Source organism: Vigna radiata, chromosome 8, assembly GCF_000741045.1.
Source record: "Vigna radiata var. radiata cultivar VC1973A chromosome 8, Vradiata_ver6, whole genome shotgun sequence".
In the NCBI taxonomy this organism is placed as follows: Eukaryota; Viridiplantae; Streptophyta; class Magnoliopsida; order Fabales; family Fabaceae; genus Vigna; species Vigna radiata.
In genome coordinates this window covers 3041719-3047365 of record NC_028358.1, presented here as the reverse complement: position 1 = coordinate 3047365, position 5647 = coordinate 3041719, and positions in this window count along the sequence as shown.

Genomic DNA, 5647 nt, shown 5'->3' with positions numbered 1-5647 from the left:
AAGCTACTGAAAATCAAACTTGCAATTTCATACATACCAACATTATAATTTCACCTAGTGATTACTCAAATATTTTAAGGTTTAGGAATTATCATAATTCTATAATTTNTATGTTTTCATATTTTAATAATTCTAATAATTATAAAAATTCTAATAATAATTGTAATATTTCTAAATTACCAAAACAATATATTTTTTATGTCTACATTATCAAACAACAGTAATTGTTATCATGCAAAAAAAAAAACGAAAAAATCATGTTGAAAAAAATAAAAAACGATGAAGGGCATCAAATACCTGGAATGGGCACGGCGAGAAGGACAACGCGACAATGGCACGGCGTAAGACGAACGGCAGCAGAAGTTCACGATTTCCAAGTGGAAGATTGACGATTCTGACCGGTCAAAACTCTTCCCCATCGTTAAAAATGGCAAATGAACCGAACGAATTTGAGTTTAATCGGTGCAAAACGATGGAAAATGGAAGCAAAGGTGGTGCGTCGTCGACGGAGAAGAGGAAAACGTTTTCTGAAACTGTTTCACGATGCAGGAGACGACACTGTTCGTGAATTTTGTTTTTTTAACCTTCAGAAGAGAATCTGTCGCGGTTCTACACTTAACTGCGGCCTATTCATTTAAAAAAAATAATTCATAATGGCATTTTTGAAATTTTTTTAAACTATATGCCGCGGTTCAGCGCCCAACCGCGACATATTCTCTGATTTTTTTTTAAAATTTACTCAGATCAAGGAATAGGCCGCGGTTCTTTGGTCAACCGCGGCCTATTCCCTGACGTTCTGAAACCCCCAACTGCCTTCCCAACTGCCTTTTGGGGAATGTCAGAAGGTAGCAGGGGGAATAGGCCGCGGTTCTCTGAGCAACCGCGGCCTATTCCCCCTGCTACTAGAGCTGTCAAAACGGGTAACCCGACCCGACCCGGCTTGGCCCACCACGGGTTGGTCACTTAGTGAGTCAACCCAACCCGGCTCATTTATTAGCGAGCCAGAAAAACTTGAACCCGGCCCGACCCACCACGTGTTGGTGGGTAAACGGGTTGGCTCACTAGCTCATTCAATTACATTTTTTTTAAATAAAAAATACAAATTTTCTGTAATTTAAATTTAAACAAATTTCACTCCCAAAAAATTATGTTAGAGACAATTCGAAATAATAATAAAAAGTACAATATAATCCAAATTCAAAGATATAAAAAAAGAACCAGTACTCAACAACATCAACAAAAAATTAATAGTTTAATTTGTAACATAATTTCCCAAATTCAAAGGTATCAAAAACAGCTTGTTCAAAAAATGTATAATCAAATTGTTTAAATAAAATGAACAAACTCTGATATAAGCATGTCAGAACAGGAAAAAAATCATTCCATGTCTTCAAATCCCCCACAACAAAAAACAAATTTGCAAACCCCTATTTTTGTCATTGTAGGGTTTTTAAAAAAAAAAGAAAGAGAAGTGAGAAAACAAAAATGTGGAGAAAAGAGAAGAAAAAAGGAAGGGTGTTTTACCTACTCCTTGAAGAATTTCAGTGAAGTGAGAGTGAGAGCACCGTCAAATTAGAGCAAGTACCGTGAGAGTGATTTGTGAGAGTAGAGGTTACTTTTTTGGTATACACAGTGAGTGAAGAGAGTATTTTATTTTTTAGGGTTTCATAAATAAAATAATAAAAAAAATAAAATTAGTTAGGTGGGTTGGTGGGCCAACCCGGCTCACGAGGTTACTTTTTTTTTTATACACAGTGAGTGAAGAGAGTATTTTATTTTTTAGGGTTTCATAAAAAAAATAATAAATTAAAAAAATAAAATTATTTAGGTGGGTTGGTGGGCCAACCCGGCTCACCACGGGTTCAACCCGCATGAGCCGGGTCTAAATGAGCCGGGTTGAAATCTGACCCGCATATAGGTGGGTTGTATTTTTCAAACCCAACCCGGCCCAAACTCGTGACGGGCCGGGTTGGCTCGCGGGTTGTGACCCATTTTGACGGCTCTACCTGCTACCTTCTGACATTCCTCTGTTATTAAATATTTTTTTCCTGACGTGGCGTCAAAGGCTGATGGTTGACTGGGGTATATGCCGCAGTTAGGAGGGAAACCGCGGCATATATGTTCGAATTATTTACAAAAGTGTCACCGCGTACCATTATACTGCGGTTTCTGGTAAACCGTGGCATAATGTGCGTTGTATAAAGCCTATTTTTTACTAGTGACTGACTTAAACATCAAGAACTTTTGGCAAGTATCCCTCCGGTCGGCTGGAGTGAAGACGAAGGTCGAACAATTAGGGACCTGAACGACATTAGAGAAGAAATTGTAAAGGTGCAGAAGTGACTCGACCCCATACCCAAATCATTATATCTTTCAAATATAATAATTGTTAACTTCTTTTAATACTATTAATTTTTTTTAAACTATGAAAGATAACTTTAGTTTATCGTATTATGTTATGCTGTAAACCTAAATCTGACTAGGTTTACAACCTTCATGTGGGTATATATAATTGAAAAGTGACAAATGGGGATATAAATTAGAGGTAAAACTATGGAGGAATGAGACTTCACACCAATGGTTAACATTGAAACACCTAATTTGATATGTGATGTTTTGTTGTTAGCTCAGGAATTGACTTCAAATGAACAGATTTTTACCCACTAACATAGAAAGAAGAAACATGTTCACATGTGCAGTGGGAACACATGACAAAAAACTATATTTTACGTTCTCATGTCTTGACGTTGTTAAGAATCATAATCTACTGCAATTAAATAAATGGATCTCCATGTCATCCATTTCCATAATCTTATTCTCTTTTTTATTTCAAAAAATAGATCATAGACAGTGGAATCCGTGAGATAGAGATTTATGATAATATTAGAGTGAAAAAAACAAAAATCACAAGTAAAAAATAAAAAGTAAAATAAAAAAATAACGCAATATCTAGTTAGATATATAATAAATCAAATATGCTTTATTGTTTTATTTTATTTTTTAAAGTTATAAATAATGTTTGAAATTAAATTAGAAATATTTGTTTTCCTGTTTGATATTAGTATCTTCCCCTTATCAATAATTGTTAGTCTATATTTGTTTCAGCTTATTTATTGTTGTTGTGGATTGAAAAGCGATTAGGTATGTTGTTTTTTCGTTGATAATAAGTTATTTGTGAATAAATTTCTACTCTTTTTTTATTCCCATTGACGCTAGAACCGATTTCATGGTAGTGCAAGAAAGTTGGAACTGATTCCAATAAGCATGGAATTAGATATGATGTGCACGGGTTCTACTTCATTAATTATATGTTGTTTGTGTTGTAGGAGATCCATTGTCTATACCTATGGTCAAAGAACCACACTATACACTAGGACATCATGTTACTCATCATGGTGTAACACACTCTTCTTTACTTGAGATTATATGATTATTAGAGTGTCAAGATAATCCCTGAAATGTAATCTCTATATCAATACATACATTACTTGAACAACCGCAAGAATTCTTCTTGGAACTCTTTTCACATCATTCGTTAACCGTAAATACAAATGTGTTCATCAACCATAAAACATCTATAATTTTCACACAAGTAAGCATTGAATATATATATATATATATATATATATATATATATATATATATATATTTTATTTTTTTTTTCTTTTTTTCTTTTTTTAGTTGGGAATATTGTGGGGATGATAGAGAGAATGTTAGAGTGATGTGAAAGAGAAAGGGTTGAGAGGAATGAGGATGAGAGAGGGGTGAGTAAGGGTTTGGGGGTTTCTTTTTTTTTTTTTTTTGAGAATGAAAATTATTCAAATACCCTTGACCTTAAAACTTAGAATCCATAATATATGAGGGTATATTTGTCTACTAAAATTCAATACACATTGCTAAAATGGACCAACTGAAAAAAGAGCTTACGTATGTTAGCGAACCCATATATGTGTGTGTTTGTGGTTGCGTGTGTGTATGTATGTATAACAGTTCAAACCAAACAAGAATCAGAAGAACACAAAAAGAATAAATTACCCAAAATAAGGCGCCCAACGCCAGGACTAACGCGCATCGAATTAAGGAGGAAAAGGTTTTATACCTACAAGGAAGAAGTGGCGTTGAGTGTCATTAAGCAATAGTCATCGTCCAACAAACAAAGAGCCCACTAACTTTGCAACGCTCAACACCTAAACTGGATGCTCAACACCTGGAGCCCAACGACTCTTTGAATTTGTAGTGCTCAACGCTACATCTAAAACCAGTAGCTCTAATTCTTGATCTGTGTGTACTCAAGTCTTATCCAAATGATAAAATTGGTATTCTTATCATTGTGGTTGTTTGGAAAACATGTTTAATCTTTAGATTGGATATCAATTTTCTTAATTGGCCAATGACTCAGTCCATTAGATCAAACAAACAATCACCACAGTCGAACCACAAACTCAGCATACTAAAATATCATATTTCAACAAAACAAGAAGCTAACAAAGTCTTAGTTAACACAAACTAAGACTCCTGACTCCAAACTCACTCAAAGAACATTTCCCATTGTCAAACCACCACTTCTAGACCCATTTTTAAGCAACATCATAACCTATTGATAACTTTTTGGCAAGTATACCAAATCGTTACAAGTAATACAGTGGATAAGTAAAGTATCGTTCTCCCAAGGGACTTGTGCAACACATGACAATTCTTCCTTTTATAACTCAATTAGACATCAAAATACACAAAACAATACAAGAAACTATGGAATTGGTCTTTGACTAACATTACAGTAAAATCTTGAATAAAATACGTTCTCTATTCAAGCATTCACATAAGTGTATCTTGATTTAATCCCTTAAAGCAAGTTCTAAAATAATCTATTAAATTATTAATTCCTTAATCAATTCAACAGATAATTTTGCATTAAAATCAGATGTTTAGAATGACCAAAAGTACATAAGTTATTCCTAGCGTAGTCACTTTTAGTTTCTTTTCTCACGTTTCTGGCTCTAAAAATACTTCCCAGTACAAAAGAACCTTTAAAAAGAATTATACTTCCGTATAATCTAAAGCAAGTCAAGAAAAGAACAAGAACAGAGACATATATTGCACAGGAAATTTACATTAATGTATCGTCATACAACCAATTCCAATGAACAAAAAAACTAGCCTCTCTTAGACACCTAAAACGTACTCTTTACAATAATTCCTTGTGCAGAAAGTGAAGTCTTGATGTCTTGAAGGGTCTCCTGATGGTCTTCTCCAGTTCTCCAGAGCGTTTTTCTATTTTTCGTGTCAGGAGATGATTTCTTCTTGTCTGTCACATCTTTTAAGAGCAGTTAATTATTTTAATTCGCTTAGCGCACAAGAGTGTATTCGCTGTGCGAATTAATTTTAATTCATGCACTCAACTGCTCTAATTCGCTAAGCGCACAGTGGTGCGCTATGCGAATTTAAAAATTGAAACCTCCTTTTAACGGCTATAATTCGCTCTGCGCACAAGTATTGGTGTGTTGTGCGAATTAATTTTCCCGGCTCTGCGAATTTTTGCTTCCGCTCTGCGAGAATTGGTTGACAACTTCCAATTTACACAACTTTTCCTGAACAATAATTTACGAAACAATATACTTCCTATTACAACTTTTCACTGAGTAATAAC